Source organism: Silene latifolia, chromosome 7, assembly GCF_048544455.1.
Source record: "Silene latifolia isolate original U9 population chromosome 7, ASM4854445v1, whole genome shotgun sequence".
Taxonomy (NCBI): Eukaryota; Viridiplantae; Streptophyta; class Magnoliopsida; order Caryophyllales; family Caryophyllaceae; genus Silene; species Silene latifolia.
Window position 1 is genome coordinate 32,452,610 of NC_133532.1, and position 5,499 is coordinate 32,458,108.

A 5,499-nucleotide genomic window follows, 5' to 3' on the forward strand; every position below is an offset into this window, starting at 1 on the left:
AAGACCTAAAACTTACTGGTTTAAACTCACATGACTGTCATACATTGATGCAACAACTACTAGTTATGGCTGTTTGTTCCATTCTCCCTCCAATGGTTCGACATGCGATAATTAGATTTTGCTATTTCTCCAAATCAATCAACAGTAAAGTCATTAATCACAATGAAGTGGAAACTTTGCAGGACATCCTCATCACCAGTCTTTGTCAGTTTAAAATGTATTTTCCTCTCTCATTTTTCACTATCATGGTTTATTTGACTATCCACCTAGTCCGGAAGGTTTTGTATCTCGGGCCACTGTATTTGAGATATCAGTACCCATTCGAACGATTGATGAATGTTTATAAGGATTACGCAACTAATAGGTATCGTCTAGAGGGGTGTATTGTTGAGCGAGCAATTATCGATGAAGCTCTTTCGTATTGTTATGCGTACCTCTCCTTGGATGAGTTAATTGGAGCTCCTACAAATCGTCATAGTGACTAGATGAATGGAAAACGTGAAAGGGGTCGTGTTTCTAAGGATATGTCACCTGACATGCGACATATAACTCATACATACATTCTTTTTAGCGATGATTATGTCTAGCCTAACATTACGGAACACTAGCGTTAGCTCAGGGGAAAACACCCTCATAAGAACGAAAGGCGGTATGCAAATGAGCATAACAAACAATTTAGTGACGGGTTTAAGAATACTATTTACGATGATGACAACTCAATTGATGATTGCTCACCCAGCCTACAAAATCTCGCTTTCGGTCCTGATGCTCGTGCAACTTTTTATAGCGGGTATGCGATAAATGGGTACACTTTCTACACCTGCATTCAAGATGAGGCGAGCACAATGCAAAACACTGGAGTTTGCGTAGATTCTGAGGCAATATACTTTGCTATTTCAAAGGATAAAAATCCTATCTTGGGTACAATGAAATATTATGGAGTTATTCAAGATATATTGGTTTTAGACTACATGGATTTTGAGATACCTCTATTTCGATGCAAGTGGGTTGACAACAATAATGGTGTTAAAAAGGATGATTAAGGGTTCACATTAGTAAATTCTGACAAGGTTGGAAACAATAAAGATCCTTTTATATTAGCTTCACAAGCAAAACAAGTGTTTTATGTTATCGATCATGTGGATATGAAGTGGTCAGTTGTTCTATCTTGCCATCGCCGAATTCTAGATGATGAAGACGTCGGATTTGAAAGACTTGATCACAGTGTTATATCGCAATTTGGTAATGATGTTGAAAATGGTAACATTCCAAACATATATACACGAGGTGATCATGATATAGGTATTTGAGTTAATGAAGAGACTAACAAATCCAAATAACATTCCCGGAAGTCGTGAAAATATCAGTGCCACGACTGTCGCAATCCTATCAAAAATAAAACCAACCGGTCTCTATAAAATGTAGTAGAGGCAGTTGGGTATCGTATCCACAGGGAGATGGGAATTCGGAATGCTAAACTAAGTCTGCCTAGGTAACCGTTTCTTGGGGGTTGATTGTTTGATTTTAAACTACAGAGTTTTAGAGAAAAGGAATAGTAAGGAAACAAGCAATAAGTTCTAATGAAATTACCAGAAAGGGAGAAATAACTAGGACAGTCGGTTCACCACGGTTTTCTAGAGATCCAATCTAAAGTCAAAGGTCGGCATAAACTTGGTCTGCAGGGTTCACTGCAGGTCTTACCCCTCCAATTCTTCCGCCCTAAATCATTAATAACTTAGCTTCCGCCGTCATTAGAATGTCCTAGTGTTCACTGCAGGTCTTACCCCTCCAATTCTTCCGATCTAGGTCAAGGTGTATCAAATCAATTAGCCAATTGTGTTGACTCAAGCAGGTAATTGCTATTAAATGCGGTGATTAACAACACAAACCTAATTCTAGCCAAGCCTAATCACCTAATCTCAACCTTCCTAATTACCATGACTCCCCTAAGTCCTAGCATTAGGAGATTAGTTATGCATAATAAAAATTGAGAAATAAACATTAATAAATGAAACAATTAACTTGAACATGTTAATAATGTGATAAATTGTGAACCCTAATACTAGAAATTAATTACTAAAGAAGACAAGAACTAATGTAATAGAGGAAGGAGATGGCAAACAAGAACAATTGCAATAACTAATAATTGAAATTAAGGATGGAATAATACCCAATACAATGAATTCCAAAATCTCGAGTTTTTAGATCTAAGAAGTAAAGAGCAAAAAGAGAGGAGTTCTGCCTGCGTCTCAAAAAGATATATCGCCTTATTATTCTAAGATAAAATTAAAATACCCAACAGGTAAATTATAAAGATTGCGTAGAAATATTCTAGCGTCAAACCCTCTCGATCGAGTAAAAGCAAACTACTCGATTGAGCATAATAAAGGTCACACCCCTCGATCGAGCAAAGCAGATACTCGATCAAGGAACTCTTCATACACCCTCCTCGATCAAGCATAGACATCCACTCGATCGGGAGTTCCCAGCACAAAAGGGTACTCGATCGACCAGTTTTAGTAATCAGCTTAGTCGATCAAGTTAGCTACCACTGTATCACCACAGATGAACTCAAAACACCTTTCGAAGCCACTTCATGCATCCATAGGTGACAACTTCCAGGCTCCGATTCTTCTATCTCCAAAATGCTTGAAAACGGGACAGGTTCAGGCTTGATGATGCGTGTCATTTATATGATGTTTTACATCCCATTTTACACGCATTTCAGAGCTCATTCTTGTAGTTTATGCTATATTTCCCCCTATTTCCGTCTACTTCCGTATTTTGTACCTTATTGCAGAAATGTGAAGAATTCAACGGGAAATCAAGCCAAATCCGTCCCCGAGTAACCTGCATTGAAAATGACATAAAGGAATCACGTAAGGAACAAGCTTGGTGCGCAATTCAAGGCCCAAAAGACAAACCCACGAGTTTAAGAAGTCAAGTAGCAGCTTATCCTGTCGATCGACCATCCATTTCAGTCGATCGACCAATGCCCGGGTTCCAGAAGCTACTGTTGCTGAGGAGCAGTCGATCGACCAGATTTCTATTCCAGACGAGATTTAGAAGGTCGTGAATCTCAAAGCCCGTGAAGTTTAGGTTTTAGAAATAAGTTGCTACGTTGATTGCTATATAACGTAACACCAACATCCATTTTTAGTATCGAATAACACATCACATACTTTATCAGTTTTAGTTCTATTTCGTAATTAGGGTTCTTAAGACTATTGTTCTTCCATTTATAAAGCTCGGTTTACAGTTGGTTTTTGATCTCTTCTTTACAATCCTTTACGCGGTATTCTTCTGCTCTTATTTCAGTTTTACTACTTTATTGTCATTCATAGTATAGGAATTGCTAGGACAGTCTCCCGAAAGCCAACTTATCGTTCTTTGTTAATTGTTTATTACATCGCCTTGATCATGAATTCTTCTGCGTTATTTGTCAATTTTATTGTTATTGATATTCCTAGTATGAGTAGCTAATTTCATTGTACTAGGATGTAGGCGATTTATGGCGTAGGCGGCATTAGATTAGAATAGGCTGTTTCGCGTGTTGGTCGATCGACTGACCTTATCAGTCGATCGACTGACCTCGTAGGGTATTGCTCGTTTTAATTGAATTTAATCTTGTATTTAACAAATCGAATGCATGCGACCAGTTAGATACCTATTTTGTGACTGACCCATTAGATCGAAAGATAGGGGAGGTTATTAGACCGTCAATTAAATCGACTAGACTGTGCTAAGATCGAAAGATAGGTATAGTTTAGACCGTTAGTCACTTTTCAGGACGGAAGTTAGTATTAGTGACATTAGGGACCTATAGCGAGATCGAGAGATGCTATTTGTTAAGAGTGGACCGAGAGGACCTCTTTATTTCCCGCCTTACCTGTATTTGATTTGACCGACTTAGTTTTTGCCGCCGAAGCTATAATGAACCGACCATCCTAGTGCCCTTCTTTTTATCTCGCTTAAATCTTTCATTTAGTTTTTCGCCTTTATTTACTATTAGCTATAGACCAATTCAAACCAACCCCCATAATTGTTACCTTTGACTGATCATAAATCAACTAGAGTTTACAACTGCCTCCTTGGGGTTCGACCCTGTTACCACTAGCCTAGGTTAGTCTTAATAGGAGATTATAAATTTTATCTTTGGTACTCACAACGACGGGTATCAAATTTTGGCGCCGTTGCCGGGGAGGCAATAGTCCTAACTTTAGTTGTTTTTATTTTTAGTCTTTCTTAGTTTAAGGGACACCCGTTCCTTAAACTTTTCTTATATTCTTTTTGTAGTTTCTTCTTATGCGCAGGTCACAGGGTGGAGAATTAGTACCGTTGAACCCTGAGCTTGAAAGATCCTTGCGTGAGTTGAGACGAACACGAAGAGTATTACCGACAGAGGAAGAGCTGAGTACTCTGTCAAGCTATCACGAGAACGAACTGTTCGAAGAAGACCCACTGTCTTCACCAGTTTCCACTTCTTCAGCCGAGACAGTTACTTCTCCGGAGATTCCAGTCATGGCCGAGGAAGCAAGTATAGCTAGTTATTCTGAGCCGACAGCCGACAATCTATACAAGGGGTTCGAATTACCGGGAGATGCCAGGAAATTCGAACCAAAGCCTGCCTACATTACCATGGTCGAGAGAAACCAGTTTGGGGGAGCTGCAAATGAAGATGCAGCAAGGCATATGGAAACCTTTATTGACTACTGTTGCTCCATTCCCCCACCAGCTGGCGTGACCCAGGATCAAATCAAAGAGACCATGTTCATCTTCTCCCTTCGTGATGCTGCAAGGGAGTGGTATAGAGATTTGGACCGGACCGCTCAGGAGATCACTGATTGGAATACATTGGCATTGGCGTTCTACAAGAAGTACTTTTCTGCTTCAAGGACGATCGCTATTAGAGCTCAAATCACGGGCTTTAAACAAGGGCCAGATGAGAATTTCCACGAGGCATGGGTCCGATTCAAGAAGTTAGTGCGAACCATACCGCATCATGGGTTCGAAAAGTGGAGTTTGCGCAATCATTTCTACAATGGGTTGTACGACGATCAGAGGGCCATTTTGGATCTGCACCAACGGGAGATTCTTTGAAAATTTGGGAGCAACCAAGGGGTGGAAGATCATTGATGATCTAGCTACCCACAAGGCCGAGTATGGGAATTCGAGGGGAAACCAGAGAAGAGCTGCTGAATCCTCTTCTGTTGCTGCACTTGAGGCTCTCACCGCGAGATTTGACAAGTATGAGCTAGGAGGAGCCTCTAAGGGTGGGATGTACCAAGTCAACGCTGTGTCGGACGGTCCCTTCGTCTGTGAAAGATGTAGAGTTGAGGGCCATGTCTCGAAAAATTGCCCTAGCCCTTTTGAATCTTGTGCTGCCTTTCAACACTATAGGCAGACCAACATCTATTACGAGCCAAGTCACCCAAACTTGAGTTGGAGGAGCCAAAATGTCCAAAATCCAACCCAACACCCGCAGCAGCAACAACCCTA